Source organism: Apium graveolens, chromosome 1 (genome assembly GCF_009905375.1).
Source record: "Apium graveolens cultivar Ventura chromosome 1, ASM990537v1, whole genome shotgun sequence".
NCBI lineage: Eukaryota > Viridiplantae > Streptophyta > Magnoliopsida > Apiales > Apiaceae > Apium > Apium graveolens.
The window spans coordinates 45,547,391-45,571,009 of record NC_133647.1 but is presented as its reverse complement, the minus strand read 5'-3'; the positions used below and the strand labels follow the sequence as shown (position 1 = coordinate 45,571,009).

At 38.4% G+C, this 23,619-nt stretch overlaps 1 non-coding gene across 1 annotated transcript; it reads left to right on the top strand.

The window, feature by feature from the left end:
- The first annotated feature begins 10,599 nt into the window (after positions 1-10,599).
- On the top strand, positions 10,600-10,706 carry LOC141682861 (small nucleolar RNA R71). The gene has a single exon (XR_012559978.1). It is a non-coding gene; the product is annotated as a small nucleolar RNA R71 (small nucleolar RNA).
- The last annotated feature ends 12,913 nt before the right edge of the window (positions 10,707-23,619 follow it).

The following is a 23,619-nucleotide window of genomic DNA, read 5'->3' as shown; positions in this document are numbered from 1 at the left end:
CCACATAACAACTCCTTGCCATCTTTTGATCTTCTCTCTCTTCTCCAATCCCATTCCGGGTGGGAAACTTCATCACTAAATGGTAGGAGGAAGGAACTACCTCTAAGGCATGCATTCATGTTCTTCCCATAATCGCGTTGTAAGTTGAACTAGCCTTCACCACCACAAAGTCCAAAACCTGTGTTGCTTGCCTTTGTTCCTGACCAATGGTCGTTGGCAACTTAATTATCCCTTTCACGGGGAACTCCACTCCTACGAATCCATATATCGGCATATCAGTCGGGGTTAATTGAGAATCATTGTAACCCATCCTTTAAAAGGTATCATGGAGCAAGATGTCCACCGAGGCACCGTTATCTATAAGGACCCTCTTCACCGGGTTGTTCCCTATTATTGGTGTTATGACCAGCGGGTCGTCATGAGGAAATTTCACGCCCTGCAAGTCAGAATCATCAAATGCCATTGTCACTCATGTTTTAGCCCTATTTGGGGCTTCCCCAACAATATGCATGACCTCTTTAGTATACGCTTTCCTGGAGTTCCTGGATAATCCAGCAGCAGTTGGTCCCCCAAATATTGTATTTATCACAGGCCCTCAGGGTCGCGGTCTTTCAAAGATTGCATTTATCAACGGTCCTCTGGGCTGGGGATTCCGCCCCTGATCGTCTTGGTCCCACCTACGATCTTCAAAGTTCTTTCTCCCATTGTTGTTCCTATCTCCTCCATCTCCAGTGTACTTGCTCAATCTTCCTTTCCGAATGAGGAACTCTATTTCATCTTTTAATTATCTACATTCATCGGTGTCATGACCAGCATCCTTGCAAAACCTGCAATATTTGCTCTTATCTAGCTTGGGAGGATCAGCCTTCAGGGGTTTAGGCTAATGAATATCTTTATCCTTTTCAATTTCCATCAAGATCTGGCTTTTAGGAACATTCAGCTTAGCATATTCAGTAAACATTTGCCCAGGTCCTCCCTTTTTCGGGGTTGAATCAGAGTTTTTCCCATTTCTAGGATACTTGTCCTTAGCAATATATTCCAGATCTGTCTTTCGCTTCTTGCCTCCAGCGGGCTCGCTGTTTACTAGTGTTTTCCTCATGCTCCCCTCCACTTTGATGTATTTACTGGCCCTATCTTGGAGCTGCAACATACTTTCAAGGGGGCGCTTGGCCAAGGACATCTTGAAGAACTCGTCCCTAGTTCCCTGTTGCAGAGCTATCATAGCTACCTTGTCATCAAGGTCTGGGATTTTAAAGCTTCCTTTGTGAAATGATTCAGATAGTCTCTCAAGGATTCCTTTGCTCCCTGCACAATGCTCATGAGAGATGCTGAACTTTTCTCATGCACTCTCTCGCTGATGAATTTCTTAATAAAAGCCTGACTTAGTTCTCTGAAGGACCCAATAAAATTCGGGGGCAAACGGCTATACCATCTTTGAGCCATTCCCGACAGGGTTTGAGGAAAGGCCTGACACTTAATAGTGTCGTTCACGGGCTGCAATAACAGTGTATTAGAGAATGTCCATACATGATTAGCGGGATCTCCGGTGCCATCATAAGCTTTTATGGTGGGCATCTTGAACTTCCTTAATATATGGGCGCTCATTATTTCTTTAGTGAATTGTGGAGTAGGATCATCAGGATCTCCAAGGGGAAGAAGATTGCTTGGATCAGCCCTTGGGACAACATCCCTTCTCTGTAGCGGACCATCCAGGTCTATGATTGGAGGAGAATTTCTCCCCCTTGGAGGTAGTGGGGGTCTGGGGGTCTAGTGCGCCTCCAAGTCGCACTTCAGCCTTTGAATCTCAGCCTCATGAGCCCTAATTCTCTCCTGCACTTCTTGGGGATTCATCCCTCGGGTGCTTCTAGGACATTGGTTACCATCAGGCATCGGCTCTTTACCAGCACGCCCCCTTCTTGGGGCCACATCATCATCTGAGGATTCGGAGTCTCTCCCAGTGTAAGGATCAGAAAATTCTTGATCCTCCGGGATAGGAGCCGAACCACGTATATATTGGGGTGTCTACCCTTGTGCTTCACTCTGATTAGCATATCCACTTCCTCCAACCTCAGGGTAAAGGGGCATCCCATAAAGGGGGTTAGTGGTCACAAGAGTTGAATACTCATACCCAATAGATCGATAATTCATAGGTGTATATAGCTATTGAAGTTAGGAATTTGTCCCTTGAGGAGCCGGGGAAATCGTCCCTTGAGGCTGAGGTTCAGTCGCTCCTATTTGTGCTCATCCTTGGTTGGTAGCATAGGTTGAATGCGGAGGTATCTCCACCATTGACGAAATCATTTGGGTCGTCCCCGTTGGTGTTCCTTTAGGGGCGTTGTTTCCTCTTCGTGTTCTCGTCATGGTTGTTATAAGCTTCCTCACAGTCGGCGCCAAATATTATTGATTAAAAATTATGGTATACTAAATGTTGTACTTACTACTAGGGTTCGTGAGCTTTAAGGCTCGGTTTGACTGCTCTTGCGTCTCGTGACTCAATATGCCTTAACAAGATGCCTACGTACCTTGCTGATTGCCAAAGATCAAGTCAAAAAATATAGTTCTGATTGGTGGGGGTGAGACCCCTTATATACGCGCTGGGAGTCCTTGAATTGGACTAGATCTAGGAGACTTGGTGGGCAAGTCTCTAAATTAGAATGGACTTTTGAGTCCTAAGAGGTAGGAAACTGATTCTTTATCCCATGAGGTTCCTTAGAGGACAATCTTCAAGGAATTATGTTCCTAACTAGACTTTATTTATTAGCTGATTAGTCCCTTATTAACTAATTACGAAATTAATTAATATTCAAGGTTTTGGGCCCTTTTTAATGGGCCTAGTTGTCAGCCCAATTCTGAAATAATTAATGCGATATTAATTACATAATTAGTGTTTATTTTATTCCCTATCAGTACTCGAGTGACTTATGTAAATTGTTAAGCGTAAAAGCGAATGTTAGGGTCTAAGTGGATAAAGTCTAGTTTCTTAAGCGACCGTGGTTTAATTCCGGCTTATGTTGTTGTTCATAGGTTACCGGACCCACTCCAAGCTTAAGTCTACCCCGGAACACTCAGGCAAGTTTTCTACCCGTATAACTCTTGTTGTGATGTATATATGTACATGCATTATCTTGTGATAAGTGCATAATTGTTATTAGAAAATCTTGTGATATATTGGAGCATGTTGATATGATATATATATATATATATGCATTCCTGTTTCGTAATCTTGATATCTTGTTATCGATTCAATTATTTATAAACTGCATAATACATATGATAGAGATAGGCATTATTTGCGTATACCCTTAGTATAGGGGACCCAAAGGTTAACATTTTTTTAAACCGGGAGGCGATGCTCCCGAGTATATTATATATATATAGTTTTCAAAACTATTAATCAAATAATGTTTATTCGATAGTTTTAAATTATAAGTGAATATTAGTTTGAATATTTATTCGAGGACTTATGACTCCATTTATTTTATTAAATAATATTCATTATTTTTCTTAAAGAATAATGTTTCGTTATTCGCCAAGTATTCGAGAAATGATTGATATCGTCAATCATTCTTACCTTAAATATTTTCATAAAGTTATTTTCAAAACTTTTACTTCATTTTCTTTGATAAAAGCTATTCTTATTTGAATATTATTTATAGCATAATATTAATATATTCTTTGATTATCTTGGAATTGATTTATTCTATCAAATCAACCTTATTCCAAACATTTTTAAAAATATGTTCAAGTCTTCAAATTAATTTTAAAGGCTGGATCGGATCCCAAAATTCATTTTCAAATTTAAGATCTTCCTTTAGATTGGGACTTGAATACTCGCACAAAAATCTGAGGGATCCGGCTCCATGGTGTATTTTATATTCGCAATGAGGTTGTTGTTTTGAGAAAACAATTTGATTACTTGCCCAATATTCGGGAAGTGAGTCCATCTAATTGAGTCGGCATAAGCGACAGGCCGGGTTACGGTCTATCAAGGTGTAAGAGGCTGGGTGATAGTCCATCAACGCATGAGTGGCTGGGTAACAGTCTAGCGCGATGTCCTAATGCGGCCAGGGTGATGACCGGTGAGGAATTCATCCATCTACTAGTAGAAAAGGTTACTTAATAAGTATCTTTGCCTGATCAGCAAGATATCGGGTTTATGCCAAAGTTTTTCTTCTTTCCAAATTCATTGGATATTATAACTCTGTTTATACTTTTCATAACAAAGGTTTTTAAGGAATGTATGAGATATATATATATAGGTGTATATATATCGGGACTTAATGAAGTATCTCGTAAATTTATTTATTTTAAATGATATTTCAAAGATTGAATCTATTCAAGTCTTACCTTGTAACTTCATCGATATATGATGAACTTTTGAAACTGATTGTACCTTGAACGGTAGTAGTTCAAGCAGTATTTAGAAAAGATATAAGTATGTTGGAGTATCTTGTAACTTCATCCTTTCAACTTATATCTAGTAATAATTATCTTATGCATGACAAAGATTTTCATAAAAACGTTGAGACAAGGTTAGATATATGAGATCACTTCAACGATATTTTTATACAGTTATAAACTGGAACTATGTGTATATTATGAATGGCAGAGGATTTAGGATTTCAAAGATTTTGAATATATATATATATATATACTGAATATTTTGCGACTTCGTCGCGTTAAGATATCAAACTTGACTTATTTCTGCTTGACCAAGACTTTCATGAGTACTATGAAAATGCTCATAAATTGTTTATTATTATACATGTTATTTCGGTGGGCTTGTTGCTCACCCTTACTTTATTCTTTCATCACACAACAACAGCTAGACAAGATGAACAGGACCAAGCTCCCAATTCGAGAGCGGAAAGGAAATATTCCGCAGTTTCCTGTAGGCATTGATATCGCTGTAGCTAAGATAGGAACTACCAATAGGCTAGGTTTTCAACTGTTGATGTACCAGGCTCATGTATATTTATGAATTTTAATAATGGAAAAGAAAATGTAAATTTATTCAGAAACCCTTTTAAGGTGTAATGGTTTATAAATGTGGAATAAAATGACTTGTGTTATTTTTGGTATTCATCCCTGAGACTAGAACTTGTGGTATATGTGTATATTGTGGGGTCACAGTACGCAGTAGTTGGTTGTTTATTAAGATTAAGTGTTATTAAGGGAAATGGAACTCGTGACAACCCGGATCCCTGACCCCGGATTTGGGGGTGTTACAATCGGTGGTGTTGCTGCTTACTTGAGTTCATTGTCTTTTTGGTGCCATTGAAATTGAGAGAGTTTGAGAGAATAGAAGTTTGTAAGAGAGATTGTGTGTGTTGAGAGTTTTGAGAAGTGATGGAGAAGTTTATGTATAATTGTGTATGCATATATAGGAGATTGGGAGAGAATTAGTTATGGAAAAGGAGTTGAAATTGATTATGGGAATAATGGGTTTAATGGGTTTGATTTGGAGAGGGAAATTTGGGATGTGGAAGAGTAAGAATCGATGGGAATTGATTTTGTATTAAAAACCCCAATTTTTTCTTCAAAAACTGACTTAGATTTTTTTTCTGAATTAGGGACTCGGCGCGGCCACGTGCTAGATCAGCGCGGGCGCGCTCAGTTACTGCCATTTCAGCGCGGCCACACGCTAGATCAGCGCGGGCGCGCCCAGTTTCTGGAATTCCAGCGCGGCTGTGCGCTAGATCAGCGCGGGCACACCGTGCAACTGAAGTTGGCCCTGGATTTTTTTGTTTTTTTGATTTTTTTGTGTTTTTCTCTTTTCTCTACGCTTCCTCTATCTACTAATGTACAACATACTTGGGTTGCCTCCCAAGAAGCGCTTGGTTTACGTCGTTAACTTGACGTATAATCTCGAGATCAAATAGAAAATAAAACAGCATAAACCACCTCATGGTTTGTCGTATCCCCATAGTAGTACTTCAACCTCTGACCATTACCTTAAATGTTTGGCCTGGATTATTCTCAAAAATCTCCACAGCTCCATGTAGAAACACAGTTTTGACTATGAAAGGCCCTGACGATCTCGACTTTAATTTTCCAGGAAAAAGACGGAGATGAGAGTTAAACAATAGAACTTGTTGTCCCGGCACAAATGACTTGAGCACTAGACCCCTATCATGCCACCTCTTGACTTTCTCCTTGTACGTTTTGTTGTTTTCATATGCTTGAAGCCGAAATTCATCGAGTTTATTCAATTGAAGCATTCTCTTCTTACCAGCTGCATCCAAGTCAAGGTTCAACTTCTTCAAAGCCCAATACACTTTATGCTCGAGCTCCACAGGCAAATGACACCCCTTACCATAAACCAACTGAAACGGTGACATTACCAATGGAGTCTTGTATGATGTTCTATAAGCCCTAACAACTTCATCAAGCTTCAAAGACCAATCATTCCTTGATGGACACACAACTTTCTCTAGAATACACTTGATTTCCCTATTAGACACCTCTACTTGACCATTAGTCTGAGGATGGTAGGCTGTTGTAATGCGATGATTCACATTATACCTTTGCATTATGGCAGTGAATTTGTGATTGTAAAAATGCGATCCCTCATCACTGATTATGACTCTTGGAGTCCCAAATCTTATGAATATCTGCTTATGAAGAAAATTAAGCACCACCTTCGCATCATTTTTTGGCAAAGCCTTGACTTCCACCCATTTCGACACATAATCGACCACCAACAAGATATACTGATTATTGCAAGATGAGACAAATGGCCCCATGAAGTCGATTCCCCAAACATCAAAGACTTCCACCTCGAGAAGCACATTAAGAGGCATCTCATCCCTCTTGGACATATTACCCACACGCTGGCATCGATCACACTTCAAAACAAAGTGATGCGCATCCTTAAATAATGTAGGCCAGAAGAATCCCACTTGAAGGACACGAGTCATTGTCTTCTCTCCACCATAGTGGGCTCCATAAACAGTTGAATGAAAGTCTCGCAAGATCCCCCCCCCCCCCGTTTCGCTGTACGGAATACATAACCTGATAATTTTGTCAGCTCCTTGCCTAAATAGATATGGATCATCCCACATGTACCACTTGACTTCATGAAGAAACTTCTTCCTTTGAGTGTACGATAAGTCGGGAGGCATTATATTACTCACAAGGTAGTTCACAATGTCTGCAAACCACAGTTCTTCCTCTTGCACTCCAAACAGCTGCTCATTGGGAAAAGACTCATTTATCAATGTCTTATCTAGTGAAGTTACACTCAGATCTTCCAAACGAGAGAGATGATTAGCGACTTGATTCTTAGTACCTTTTCTGTCCTTGATCTCCAACTCAAATCCTGAAGCGAAAGAACCCATCTAATCAATCTAGGCCTTGAGTCCTTCTTCGAGATGAGATATCGAATTGCAGCGTGATCAGTGAAAACTGTCACCTTCGTCCCAAGCAGATAAGATCAAAACTTCTCAAAACCGTAGACAATAGCCATACGTTCTTTCTCAGTAGTAGTATAATTCAGTTGAGCACCATTTAGGGTCTTACTATCATAGTAGACCATATGAAATATGTTGTTCTTTCTCTGCCCAAGAAATACTCCAACTGCATAGTCACTTGCATCGCACATCATCTCAAAAGGTTCATTCCAATCAGGTGCAGTTATGACAGGTGCCGTGATTAAACTCTTCTTCAAGAAATCAAAAGAAGCTAGGCACTCGTTATCAAACTTGAACGGGACATCCTTCTCTATAAGATTGCACAAAGGTTTAGAAATTTTTGAGAAGTCCTTGATGAACTGCCTATAGAAGCCCACATGACCAAGAAAACTACGAACTCCCTTAATAGTAATTGGTGGAGGAAGATTTTCGATGACCCCCACTTTGGCTTTATCCACCTCAAGACCTTTACTAGAGACCTTGTGCCCAAGAATAATGCCATGTCGCACCATAAAGTGACATTTCTCCCAGTTGAGAACCAAGTTGGTCTCAACACACCTTTTAAGAACGTTGCCAAGATTCTGCAAGCACTCATCAAATGAATCGCCAAATACAAAGAAGTCGTCCATAAACACCTCCATATTCTGACCAATCATGTCAGAGAAGATAGCCATCATACATCTCTGAAATATGGCAGGTGCCCCACATAACCAAAAAAACCCTTCTAAAGGCGAACTTACCAAATGGACAAGTGAAAGTAGTATTCTCTTGATCTTCTGGAGCAATGCAAATTTGATTATAGCCCGAATAGCCATCCAAAAGACAGTAGTACTCATGCCCAGCCAATCTGTCAAGGATCTGATCAATAAACAGTAGAGGGAAGTGATCTTTTCTCGTGGCCTTGTTCAGCTTCCTATAATCTATGCAAAGTCTCCACCCTGTGATTTTTCGAGTAGGAATGAGCTCATTCTTCTCATTAGCAATAACTGTGATACCTCCTTTCTTTGGTACATACTGAACTGGACTCACCCAAGAACTGTCAAAAATGGGATAGATGATCCCTGCATCCAGCCACTTAAGAATTTCCTTCTTCACAACTTCCTTCATGATAGGATTGAGTCTTCTTTGTTGATCAACGATAGGCTTGCTACCTTCCTCGAGCAGAATGTTATGCATACAATATGAAGGGCTGAATCCCTTAATATCTTCTATCATCCATCCAATTGCCAATTTGAACTCTCTCGGAATTCTTAAGAGTTTTTCCTCCTCACTACCTGAAAGGTTAGATGCAATAATAACAGGTAGAGTAGATGCATCACTTAAAAAGGCATACCTTAAGTGTTCAGGTAATGGTTTAAGCTCAAGTGTAGAAGCTTCCTCAATAGATGGATTGAAGCACTTAGGAGATTTGTTCAGCTCCTCCATTCCAAGAGATTCAAAAGGCATATCCATCTTTCTCTTCCAGGGAGAAGCATTCAGATATTGTAACTGCTCATCACCTTCATCATCTTTGCTATCAGAATTTCCTAACAAGGCTTTTTCTAAGGCATCAGACCTTATCAATTGATCAAGTTCTGAAGTAACCACATAATCGACCAACTCCACCTTTAAGCTCTCCTCATTTTCCATAGGGAACTTCATAGAATTGAACACATTAAAATTTACATCCTGATCCAGCACTCTCATGGTAAGCTCACCCTTCTGCACATCAATCAAGGTTTGGCCAGTCGCACAGAAAGGTCTTCCCAAGATTATGGGAATCTTCTTATCCTCCTCGAAATCAAGAATTACAAAATCAGCAGGAAAGATGAGTTTATTCACCTTGACCAAAACATCCTCAACAATGCCTCATGGATAAGTAATAGAATGATCGGCCAACTGTAAAGTCATATAAGTAGGCTTTGGATCCGGTAAGTCCAACTTCTTGAAGATTGACAAAGGCATCGGATTGATGCTAGCTCCCAAATCACATAAGCATTTGTCAAACGACAATTTTCCAATGGTACAAGGAATAGTGAAGCTTCCAGGATCCTTAAGCTTCGGAGACAACTTCTATTACAGCACAGCGTTGCATTCCTCCGTGAGAGCGACTGTCTCTAAATCATCGAGCATCACCTTCCGAGATAAAATACCTTTCATAAACTTCGGATAACTAGACATCTATTTAAGAGCTTCAGCGAAAGGTATGTTGATGTGATATTTCTTGAACACCTCCAAAAACTTTACAAATTGCTTATCGAGCTTTTTCTTCTGCAACCTCTTGGGGAAGGAAGGTGGAGGATAGATCTATTTCTCCCCCTGTATTACCCTCAGGAAGAGTGTGATCAACGGTAGTCTTCCTTGGTTCAACTTCAGCTCCCTTTTGTACTTCTTCCTCAGCTACAGCTTCTTCATCCGAAACTTGAGAGTGTTCAGGATTTGTAACCTTCTCATACCTTAATGTAATTATCTTTACATGCTCATTTGCTTCCCTCTTTACTGGTTCTTTAGTGTCACTAGGAAGTGTACCAGGTTGACGATTTAACAAGGCATTGACAATTTACCTAATTTGATTTTCTAAGGTCTTGATAGAAACCGCTTGACTCTTGCACATGAGCCTCAACTCCTCCAATTCAGATTTTTTATTCGACTATTGCAGCTGGAGTTATTTTTTTGGTGCATATTTCGGTTGCTGAAAACAGAGGGGTTGTACAGCTTTGCTAGATACTGCTGGTAAGGCTGTTGAACCGCATTCTCAGTGTTACTCCAGCTAAAGTTAGGATGATTGCGGTTGTTAGGATGATAGGTGGCTGGTACAGGTTATTGTGACCTCTGAAAGTTGCTCATGAACTGAGCTGATTCACTAGATATGGCACACTGATCAGTCTCATGGGCACCAGCACAAAGCTCACAGACACTAGTAATCTGATTAACTCCATAATTAGACAGAGAATCCACCTTCATCGTCAAAGCCTTAAGTTGAGCAACTATAGCAGTAGCTGTATCCAACTCCAAAACTCCTATTACCTTACCCTGAGATAGTTGCTGAGTAGGATTCTGGTATTCATTAGTAGCCATCAGTTCAATTAATTCATAAGCTTCATCATAGCTTTCAGCCCATAAGGCGCCTCCTGATACTGCATCAAGCATGGGTCTAGAAGTAGCACACAGACCATTATAGAAACAGTTAATGATCATCTAGTTAGGCATTCCATGATGAGGACACTTCCTAAGCATCTTCTTATATCGATCCCAAGCCTCGCATAAAGATTCTCCAGATTGCTGAGCAAATTGAGTAAGTGCGTTTCTGATTGCAGCAGTCTTCGCCATAGGAAAGAATTTAGTTAAGAACTTCTGATCAAGATCCTCCCATTTGGTGATAGACGCTGGTGGTAAAGAATGTAACCAGCACTTAGCTTTATCCCGTAGAGATAATGGGAAAAGCCTCAACTTAATAACATTTTCTGAAATTCCATTGAACTTGAAAGTGCCACAGATCTCGATGAAATCTCTAATGTGCATGTTGGGGTCTTCTATCGGGGAACCCCCAAACTGAACTGAGTTCTGTATCATCTGAATTGTGCTCCACTTGATCTCAAAGGTATTAGCCGAGATGGCTGGTCGAACAATGCTAGACTGAATATCATCGATCTTCGGTTGAGAGTAGTCCATCAAAGCCTTTGGATTTGCTTCTAGTTCTCCCATTGCAACAAGAGCTTCTTCTTCCTTCTCAACTAAGATTTTTTCTTCAACTTTCTCCTCGACTACAACTTCTTCCTCAGCTTGATCCAGTGTCCTCTTACGAGACCGAGAACGCGTATGCATATACGCTCGCTAGAGTACCTGAAATACGACAAGGAATTAAGTAAGTACAAATGTCTGAGTCACTGAACTTTAACGACCAATATGACAAACACATAAACTTAAAATTAACACCGATATCCGCGGTAGCGGCGAAAAAAAACTTGTTAGGGCTAAAACACGTACTAATATTCACGCAAGTATACGTGATCAGAAATAATATAGAATAAATTTTAGTTTGTTCCCACAGGGATAGTTGTAGGTTAGTTTCAATCAATGTATTTATGCAACACTAGTATGGTTATTATCCAATGCTAAGACGAATAATAAATTGTGGTTGTTTATACTAAGATTAACTAAAATATTATACTAAAGAACATTAACTAAGAGATTAAAGAGAATTGATTACTATATAACACAAACATGGGATTTTAACTTCATTAAATACTTCATTCAATAGCCTTTTCATTCTTAACCTTAGCATGTAATGGTGATGACACTAATCAGATAACACGAAACTGATAAACGCCAACTTTTGTTGTATAAATACCATACTGCCAGACATCCACAAAGGAAATAGACGCTGAATAGACACCAATTATATTGAGACCCTTTATGTCTATAGAATTTGACAACATAATGGTTTAATGTACAAGTTATTCTTTGTGATTACACCGGGAAAGTAAGATGGTTAAAATTACCTATGAATCATGCATAACGAATACATGAACCTATGCTAGCATGGAAAGTTCTAAACCCTTAAATTCACTTTCGCTTCATTAAAGATTAACACACTATCTTATAAGTTTGCGACGCTCATAAGACGAATAAGCTCAACCAAAACTAGGTTATCATACAATCACCACACACTAAGGCATCGAAATAAATTAACTAAAGAAATCCATAAATAAATCAGTTAGAACCCCATGATAACGATTAGCCCATAATCGGATTCATCATCAATGTGGGTTCCAATAAAAGCATGGTATAATAAACGTAGTCTTTATACTTAATAAAACCAAGTACGAAACAAGAGTAAAGGTTCACGAATAAAAAAACTAGCATCCAAAGTTACAACTTAAAACAAAGAATCACAAGATTAAACTAGATCTTCTTCGCCTTGGTTGATTTTATGTTCTACGGTCTTCTTATGCCTTCTACTTAAGCTCTGGTCCGTCTCCTTATAAAAAACGAGCATAAGTTATGTTTATATAGCAGCCCACGCAAAGTATAAGTCTTCTGGATCAAAATTTCATGAGAAACAGGATTTTCTGAATTCGACCTGGCATGGTCGCGCGCTTGACCAGTGCGAGCGCACTGCATTTCTGGAATCCTGGCGCGGCTGCGCGCTATCACAGCGCGGGCATGCCGTCTCTCTGGAAAAAATGTTGAATTCTTCTTTTCTTGCTGATTTGAGCTGGTCTTTTCACAAGCTTTTATTCTAGACACCATCCTAACAACCAATTAGCACTAAAAATATGCTAATTTACCTGGTTACCAGGTAAATGCCTGAAATACAAAAACACTACAAAAACACATTAAAAATACTAATAACTTGAGTGCAAAACATCAATCCAAAGCTTTACGAAGCTTAATAAAGTGTCAAAAATGCCACTCAACATATAGTCTGGGATCCACTAATCTAACGCTCGCTACATGGATATTATTGTATAAGTCTTTTGTGGACCTCACTCATTGCATGATCAAATAAGCATATTTGTGTTGTTTTGTGTTGTGAATAAAGCATGAATCCATGTAAACCTCTGATATAAGAATTGAAGTGTTATAAGTTATTTTGAGTCTAGCTTTTATTCTATTTATAACCTTGTGATTGCTTTGATGAATAGTGAGTCATGATTATTGATCTAGTTGTACTAGTATATCTGTAAGCAATTGCACTTTATGGGGTTTGATTGATCTATGTGTGAATAATTGTATTTATTGAGATGTTGCTTGTTGATTGGTTTAGTTATTCTATGGGGATCGTTGCATTCATATAGTTTGCATTCATGCATTTTTATGTCTTGTTCTTTGAGTCTGTTTATGCTTGAGGACAAGCATTGATTCAAGTTTGGGGTTATATTAAGTGGCATTTATGACACTTTATTACACTCCGTAAATCTTTAGATTGATGTTTTTCACTCAAGTTGTTAGTGTTTTTAACGTGTTTTGTAGTGTTTTTGCATTTCAAGCATTTACCAGGTAACCAGGTGAATTAGCATGGTTTAGTGCTAATTTGGTGTTAAAATGGTGTCTAGACTAAAAGCTCGTGAAAAGACCAGCTCAAATCAGCAAGAAAAGAAGAATTCGGCATTTTTTCAGAGAGACGGCGCGCCCACGCCAGGAGTCCAGAAATGCAGCGTGCCCGCGCTAGTCAAGCGCGCGGCCGCGCCAGGTTGAATTCAGAAAATCCTGTTTCTCATGGAATTTTGATCCATAAGAGTTCTACTTTGCATGGGCTGCTATATAAACTTAATGTATGCTCATTTTTTATAAGAAGACGGAGCAGAGATTAAGGAGAAGGCGTAAGAAGACCGTAGAGCATAAAATCAACCAAGGCGAAGAAGATCTAGTTTAATCTTGTGATTCTTTATTTTAAGTTATAACTTTGGATGTTAGTTTTCTTATTCGTGAACCTTTACTCTTGTTTCATACTTGGTTTTATTAAGTATAAAGACTACGTTTATTATACCATATTTTTATTGGAACCCACGTTGATGATGAGTCCGATCATGGGCTAATCGTTATCGTGGGAACGGATTTATTTATGGATTTCTTTAGTTAATTTGTTTTGATGCCTTAATGTGTGGTGATTGTATGATAACCTAGTTTTGGTTAAGCTTATTCGTCTTATGAGCGTCGCGAACTTATAAGATAGTGTGTTAATCTTTAATAAAGTGAAAGTGAATTTAAAGGTTTAGAACTTGCCATGCTAGCATAGATTCATGTATTCGTTATGCACGATTCGTAGGTAATTTAACCATCTTACTAGCCCTATGTAATCACGAGGGATAACTTGTGCATTAAACCATTATGTTGTCAAATTCTATAGACATATAGGGTATGGCGCCCTCCAAACCCGGGTCAGAAGTTTGGGGTCAACACATACACCTTATTTATAACCTGCTTATAACAATAATAAAGATAATAATAATATATGCAGTGACCCTACTTACCAACCACCACGGAACGCAACAGGTTAGAGTATGCACACAAGCCAAACACACTAATATATTACAAACCGTTCAAATCCCAACTATTTCAAACTCAAACTGAGTATTAAACATTATTATAAACTTTTACAAACTTAAATTATTCTAAAAGAAAACTACTAGCTCAGCTTTCCCAACCTGAACCCCTAGCTCTCGCGCTGGACTGGGGATCCTCTTTACCAACTGGTTCATTTTTAACTGGAAAGAATATAAACAACATCGCACGAATGAGCTAACTAGCTCAGCAAGTCACAATGACAAAACTGAGAATAATGATCATCAGGTGAATATGTTTATGATATCAAGTGAACAATGGATTATAATTTAGAATTGGATATTATACTTTTAATTTAAAAACCAAGGTTAGGTTGCTGATCAGTCACGCACTAACCCCGAGCAAGGCACACAGCATTGCTCTAACTACTGGATCCAAGGCACACATTGGCCTAACTTGACCATTATATGGTCTGACCACGAATCTGGTCCACAATTTTATAAAAACAATCTAATTCTAACCTAATAACAGAATATGCAATAATAAACAATAAACGAAATCATTAACAACAATAAATGTTTAACAATGGAAGGGTTTCAATCCTTTTAAGGATCAACCAGGTACTTTCAAAGCTTGAATGCTGGGTAATGAAAAAAAATTGGATAACAAAGGAAACAACGTTTCAGGGTTTCAAGGATCTGGTCTTTCAAAGCATAAGATATCATGGATTGAGTATATAGTAATCCAGTTCAGTGTCTAGTATTTAGTTTGTATGTATTTGTGGAGTAGTATCGTAGATTTGTGGTTCGTGTTTGGGTATACAATAATCAATGGCTTAGAAAGAATATGGTTCAAGGCTCAAGAACAATAACTGAAATCAGGATTTGGGTTTCCGTGCTTCAAAGCACTTGTAATATCAACAAGACTATCAAGAATTACAATATCTCAAGAAAGTTCAGAACACTTGCCTGGTATTAGCTTACTACTCTGCACTTACTTCCAATCACAACCGTCTTACTCTTCAACTATCTGTTTTCCTTTCCTACGTCTTGCCTTTTCTGCTCACATATCATAAGCATCTATCAATCATCAACTCACAAGATTCTATTCAACACACACTTCTATCTACCCTTCGTTTTACCCAAATCCGATTAACGAATTGAAATCTATGCAATAACGAAGTAAACACCGAATATATAGACCGATAGTCAAACAACAGGTCACGTATAACACATAATACATCACGTAATCAATGACATATCATTTATAAAGAAGTCTCGGGTCATAAATGTGCTTTCGGGTATTTAAAATAATTTTTAAAACATTTTTCGGAATTAAAACGGGTCGTTGGATCAATTTCGGGTTAATAAACAGGGTTCAGTTGGCCAATTCTAGCTCCAAAACAATTTTAGAATAATTATCGAGCCTTGAAAATAATTTAGAATAATATTTTAAAGCTCGAAACTATTTTTCAGAATTTTTAAATCATTTTTAAATAATTAAATCTAATTAAATAATTAATTAAAATCAATTAATAATTAATTAAATCAATTAATCAATTAATTTTCGAATTAATTGACCAATTAATCAATTATAAATTAACTGAAATTAATTAACTAATTAATTTAGATTTATTTATGAATTAAAAATAATTTTCAGAATTAAAATAATAATTTTTAGAATTTTCAGAAATTAAAAACGAATTTTTATAATAAAAATAATTAGGAAATATGATTTTTAAACATTTTTAAAACAGGATTCCAATTTTTGCAAAGTCTGGAAACCTCAGGGACCTAACTGCATCGTTTTCAAAAGTTGGGGTACCAAACTGTAATTTTCCAGCTCTTCGTCGGAAAACAGTCGGGTTCGCCGGAGAACACGTTCCCGGCGTCCTCACCCCACCAACACCTCCAGGTCACATCTACACAACATCAGGAACACTACCATGCAATCAATTCATCCTAACAATCCCTGAGTTAGCCGGAATTTGGCCGTGAAATTTTCCAGTTTCCGGCGAACATCGGAAAACTTCAAAACACAACTCCCTTCTCTACAGACCTCGTTGGTTCATGAAACTTATACGACTAAATTGCAAATTTCACAGAGAACACAACCCACTATAACACAACATCAATCTATCACAGAATAAGAAACCCCCAAATTTCAATTAAGAACATTCATACGGGTTATAAACCCTAATTTTGAAATTCGAAAATTAAACTCAAATTTGAACATGTTATTGAACTCCAAATCAGACGTATGACATATGAAAATCATCAGGAAAACAAGCTCTACAACATGCAATCATCAAATCATACAAACAATCATCCGAACAAAAATTCATATTTTTAATAAAATAAATTCGAAAATAAATAAATTTTTAGAAAAATAACCTTGATTTCTGCAGTGAAACAAAGCTCAGAATCTGATAGAACACCTCAAATCCTTCGTTTTGGTTACTCAAGCTTTGAAAACAGAGATCGGTAACGCCTTCGTTTTGCTGTTTGATTCTTAGAACAGTTTTAAGAAATTAGGGCTTTTCTCTGAAAATTATATAATTATCTGTCTGCAAATGATTTTGATACGAAATAAAATACGGTAAAAGGCTATTTATAATCATGGAAAATTAGTATCCCGTTGGATCATTCCGGATATAAAATGGTACGTTTATTTATAAAAACTGATCCAAACGGTATCGGTTTTCGGGATAATTATCCAGATCAGTACAATTTGTACTGCGGTCTTGGTCTCAGCGCCTGGTTACACGTATTACGAAATGACAATTGGAATAGTTTAATAAAAAGCTCCCGTTTATCGAAAAATACGGGTTTTATTGATTTACCGAAACGAATATTGTATCGAAAATATTGCGCCGGGACCCGCACAGGACAAACCGTAAGCCGGATCGAAAAAGTCGAAACATGGAAAATGCTCAGAATATTACAATTAGGTTAGGAAGGAGTTCTCGGAAGAGTTTCGGGTTCCAAAAACGTAACAACGGTTGACGTCGGTTGGTTCCCGTTTTTATAACATAGATTTTAATTACCCGGAAAAAGATTTTAGAAATTTCATATGATTCTTATAAATCCATAAATCAACATAAAAATAATTAGGAAGATATGACAATTATCTATATTTTATTTTGGACATATAAAAATTAAAATACTCAATTAATATTATTTTTGAATATTCAAGTACAAATAACACTTAACAATTAACTCACAGAATAGATATTGAGCACACATAATAATTATTTAATATCAAAAATAATTACACGATATATCCCGGATATTACATCCTTCCCCCCTTAAAAGGATTCTGTCCTCAGAATCTCCTAAGAAAACAAATGAGGGTACTTTTCTCTCATATCACTTTCTAACTCCCAGGTTGACTCTTCAACCGTTGGGTTTCTCCACAATACTCTTACTAACTTTACCACTTTATTTCTCAATAATTTCTCTTTTTCCTCTAGAATCTCTATCGGACTCTCTACATATGATAAATCTACCTGAAGCTCTATTGGCTCATATTCGATTACATGCCTGGAGTCTGGATTATATTTCTTGAGCATCGATACATGAAAAACATTATGAATGTGCTCCATGTGCGGAGGTAACGCCAATTCGTAAGCTACTTTACCAACGCGCTTTAGGATCTCAAAAGGTCCGATATATCTTGGGCTTAGCTTCCCTTTCTTTCCAAACCTCGTTAGTCCTTTCCATGGTGATACTTTCAGTAATACCAAGCTTCATTCTTCAAATTCCATGTCTTTCCTTGACTGGTCTGCATATTTCCTCTGACGATCTTGAGCGTCTGTTAATCTTTTCTGGATAAGTTCAACAACTTCCTTTGTCTGCTGTACCAGTTCAGGTCCAAGTATTTTACATTCTCCTACTTCGTCCCAATATATTGGAGATCTACATTTGCGTCCATAAAGGGCTTCATAGGGTGGCATTCCAATGCTGGCATGATAACTGTTGTTGTAAGCAAACTCTACCGGAGGTAAATGTTCGTCCCAACTTCCTTTGAAATCAATCGCACAAACACGTAACATATCCTCGATTGTCTGGATCGTTCTTTCACTTTAGCCATCCGTTTGAGGGTGATAAGCTGTACTCATATTCAGTCTTGTTCCCAAACATTCTTAAAAACTCTTCCAGAATCTTGAATTAAACCTTGGATCTCGATCAGATACGATAGACACTGGAACTCCATGACGAACTACAATTTCTTTCAAGTACATATGGACTAACTTGTCGAGCGAAAATCTTTCATTTATAGGCAGAAAATGAGCTGACTTGGTAAGTCCATCCACTATAACCCAAATGGCATCATGATTAGCCCTTGTTTTTGGTAATCCGACTATGAAATCCATGGTACTATGTTCCCATTTCCACTCTGGAATTTCCAATGGCTTTAGCAATCCGCTTGGTCTCTGATGCTCTGCTTTAACTTTCTGACAGGTATAGCATTTGCTAACCCATTCCGCAATTTCCCTCTTCATATTTGGCCACCAATAATTCTTCTTTAAATCTCTGTACATTTTGGTACTCCCTGGATGGATGGAATATCTTGAACTATGTGCTTCTTGTAAAATTTCATTCTTTAACTCCGTCACCGGTGGAATCCAAATTCTAGATGAAAATCTCAAAATGCCTTGATCATCCTTCTGCGTGCATAATTCTTCACCTACCAAACGATTTATATCTTGGTCCATTACATTTTCCTGACATTTCTTTATCTTCTCCAACAACTCTGGATGGAAAGTCATATTGTACATTTTCGCTTCCTCGGGTTTGCAAACTTTAATTTCCAATTCCAATTTCTGAAATTCCTTATATATATCCTCAGGTACTGATAACTCATTTAACTTTTCTTTCCGACTTAACGCGTCTGCTACAACGTTCGCCTTACCGGGATGATAATTAATCGAGCAATCATAATCCTTGATCAATTCTAACCATCTCCTTTGCCTCATATTAAGTTCCTTCTGGGTAAATATATATTTCAAACTTTTGTGATCCGTGAAAATCTCACACTTTTCTCCATACAAATAATGTCTCCAAATCTTCAAAGCAAAAACTATAGCCGCTAGCTCCAAGTCATGAGTAGGATACTTTTGTTTGTGTGGTTTCAATTGTCTTGACGCATACGCAATCACCTTTTCGTGCTGCATAAGAACACATCCTAATCCTTTATGAGAAGCATCGCTATAAATTACGAAATTCCCTTGATCGTCTGGAAGTGACAAAACAGGTGCCGTAATTAATCTTCGCTTCAACTCCTGAAAGCTTTCTTCGCACTTGTCGTTCCATATAAACTTTTCATTCTTTCGTGTAAGCTTTGTTAATGGTGTGGCAATCCTTGAGAAATTTTGAACGAATCGTCAATAATATCCTGCCAATCCCAAGAAACTTCTTACCTCAATGGGTGTTCTCGGTCTCTCCCAATTCGTAATTGCCTCAATCTTTGTCGGGTCCACTTTGATCCCTTCGTTACTGACTATGTGTCCTAAGAACTGAACTTCTTGTAGCCAAAACTCACACTTCGAGAATTTAGCATATAACTTCTTTTTCCTTAAAATCTCCAAAGTCGTTCTCACATGTTCCACATGATCCTCTTCCGTCTTGGAATAGATTAAAATATCGTCTATAAACACAATAACAAACTTATCCAAATACTCTTTGAAAATTATGTTCATCAGGTCCATAAATACTGCTGGGGTGTTGGTCAATCCAAAAGACATCACTAGAAATTCATAATGTCCATACCTTGTTCTGAAAGCTGTTTTTGGTATATCTTCTAGCTTGATCTTTAGTTGATGATATCCCGATCTTAAATCAATTTTGGAAAAGTACTTGGCTCCCTTCAATTGGTCAAACAGATCATCGATTCTGGGTAACGGATACTTATTCTTGATTGTCAGCTTGTTGAGCTCCCTATAGTCGATGCACAGTCTCAAGCTTCCATCTTTCTTCTTGACAAATAATACCGGGGCTCCCCACGAAGATACGCTGGGTCTAATTACTCCTTTCTCTAACAATTCCTGCAATTGCTTTGCTAGCTCTTTCATCTCAACAGGCGCCATTCTGTACGGGGCTTTGGACACTGGTTCTGTTCCAGGTTCTAAGTCGATCGCAAATTCAATTTCTCTATCTGGAGGAAGTCCTGGTAACTCGTCGGGAAATACGTCTGGAAATTCATTCACTACTGGAATATCTTCAAGTTTTACTGGCTCCTGACTTCTGTCGATCACATATGCTACGAAATGCTCGCATCCTTGTCGTAGTAACTTCTTGGCTTGAATCATTGTTAAGAACTTCTTTACTTGTTTCTGACCTTTGAACGTTACTATTCTTTCGTCTGGCGTTTTCACCATTACTTTCTTATTTCGACAATCTATCTGAGCATCATGCTTAGATAACCAATCCATCCCTAATATCACATCAAATTCTCCTAACTTAAATGGTATCAAATCTACACAAAACTTACTACCAGAAATCTCAATCTCACAATTTCCACAAACTTGGTTCGCAGTTACACGTTCTTAATTTGCTAATTCCACCGTCATTATTTCATTTAAGCACTCAACTGGACAGTTTAATTTACTAACAAAATCTTGTGAAACAAACGATCGAGTTGCTCCCGAGTCTATTAACACTTTGGCACATAAAGAATTTACATTAAGCGTACCTGCCACGACATCTGTATCCTGGATCGCATCCTTCACCGACATGTCAAAAACTCTAGCCCTTGGAGTCTCATTCACTGTTGGGGTAGATCCCATAATTCTCAATGCATTACTAACTGGGGTTGGTGTCTTGCAATCCCTGGCCATATGTCCTGGCTTCCCACATTTAAAGTATGTAAATCCAATGACTGGAACCTTCACTGCTGGATTCCGGATAGGCTGATCCTTATTTGCTGGCTGATTTCGGCACTCCCTTGAATAGTGCCCTTTCTGGTTGCATTTAAAACATACCACATTCAACTTGTTACAAACTCCTCCATGCTTCTTTCCATAAACTTGACAATCTGGAAAAGTTAATCTCAACTGATTCGGCTGATTCACATTAGCTGGACGATTGCCCTGGCCTCCGTCTCCTGCATTTTGTCTCCTGAAATTAAAATTTCTCCCTGGCTGAAACTTGCCCTTCTTAAAATTTGGAAACTTCCCTGTTTGTGACTGACCCTCACTTCCCTCAACTTTCCTTTTCTTGCTTTCCTTATCTTTCTGGAACATCTCACTCTCTGTCTCTGCGATCATAGCCTTCTGTACAACCCCGGCATAGGTATCCAATTCAAAAATAGCTACCTTCCCTCTGATCCATGGCTTCAAGCCTTGCTGGAATCTCTTAGCTTTCTTTCTATCAGTATCCACATACGACGGCACATACCTTGACAATTCCTCAAACTTCCCCTCATAATCTGTTACCGACATATTCCCTTGCTTTAACTCTAAAAACTTCAGCTCCATTTGATCCTGAACAAACTGAGGAAAATACTTTTCTAAAAACAATTCCTTGAACCTTTCCCAACTAATAACATCTGTGCCTTCCAATGTCTTCACCATTTCCCACCAATAGGTGGCCTCATTCTTCAAATAGTAACTTGCAAACTCAACCTTCTGTTCTTCCTTTACTTTCACTAAGGCAAATGCCTTCTCTGTTTCCTTTAACCAAACATTTGCTTCAATTGGCTCTAAGGAACCCTTGAATTCTGGTGGGTTTATTGCCTGAAAAGTTTTGAAGGTTACCTGGGGATTGGTCTGTCTTTGTTGTGTTGTGCTAGGTGAACTGTTTGTTGGGCCAAGATTTGAAGAATCTGGGCTATTGCTGGGTCCATAGGTCCTGGGTTTACATTCGGGTTTGTATCATCTTGATTGTTGTTGTTGGTTTCTTCATTCCGGGTGTTGGTGCGGGTATTTCTTTTAGGAGGCATTTTCTGTAAAGAATCAATCAATTTATTTAGCTTTAGAATCAAATATTTGCATAAAAGAAAAGTTTTTGTAAAACAGGAATATCTCTTCTTTTTTTTTGAAAACAGTTGTAACTAAGTAAATTGCATGCTTCTTTACAGAATATAAACAGTTATGGAAAACAGGGTACATGGTATCACAGGGTATAACTGGTGCAATAAATAAGGTAAGGTAAAACAGGTGCAATAAAATAAATGACAGTGCTGGAAAGGAAAAAGGTACTGATATATATAGATCATAAGTTTTAGGGTAGTACAAGCGTAAAGATGCTTCAAAAATAAAAGCAAAAAGGGTACAACAACCTACTCACTAGTCAACATAGCTAGTTTATAAATACAACTCAAACGTCTACTGATACACACTACACACTACTGTCCATACTACACAATCACAATAACACTGCTCCGTATCTCCATCTCTGAGTCTCTAACTCAGCTCCAAGGAAACTCTGGTCCTGCCAGCCTCTCAAAGTCCTCCATCACCTCAGTAGCCCAGCCCATCAGTGCATCAGGGCCTCTGCCAGGTAGTGTAGCTCCATGTAACCTAGCCTCAAGAACCCTCCGTGTCACATGAATCTCCTCCCGAAGCTCCCTCACACCACGATCAATATCTGTAGTCCTGATGATATGCTGTAACTCTCTGATCTGAGCCAACAAGGAATCACGCTCCAATAGAAGAGCCTCATACCGGTAATAAGGAACTGGTGGTAATGTAGACTGGAATGGGGCACTCGCAACTGAATGCCCAGTGGAATCTGAATCAGCTGGTGGGGGTCCTCTGATAGGTGGCCTCACGCCTGGAGGTGGAATAGCCTGCAATGGTACGGGCTGCAACACAGGTGGAGGTAATATAGCCAACACTGGTGGAACAACAGGACGTGGATCCGAAGACGGCACTCCAACTGAAGGCTCTGAGTGATCAGCTGATACGGGAATAAAAGAGTCGGCCATCACTGCTATCTGAAATCATATCGCCATATAAGAATCTCGTACCATAACACGAACTATACTAATATCTGATATACTGAAACACTCAACCTCTCAACGTCCTATTATCCTATGCCTTATTTCTAATCCTAACCCTCTACCCATTCCCGTTAACCTAGGCTTGTGTCAGTGACTTATAACCTGTAGCTCTGATACCAAACCTGTGGCGCCCTCCAAACCCGGGTCAGAAGTTTGGGGTCCACACATACACCTTATTTATAACCTGCTTATAACAATAATAAAGATAATAATAATA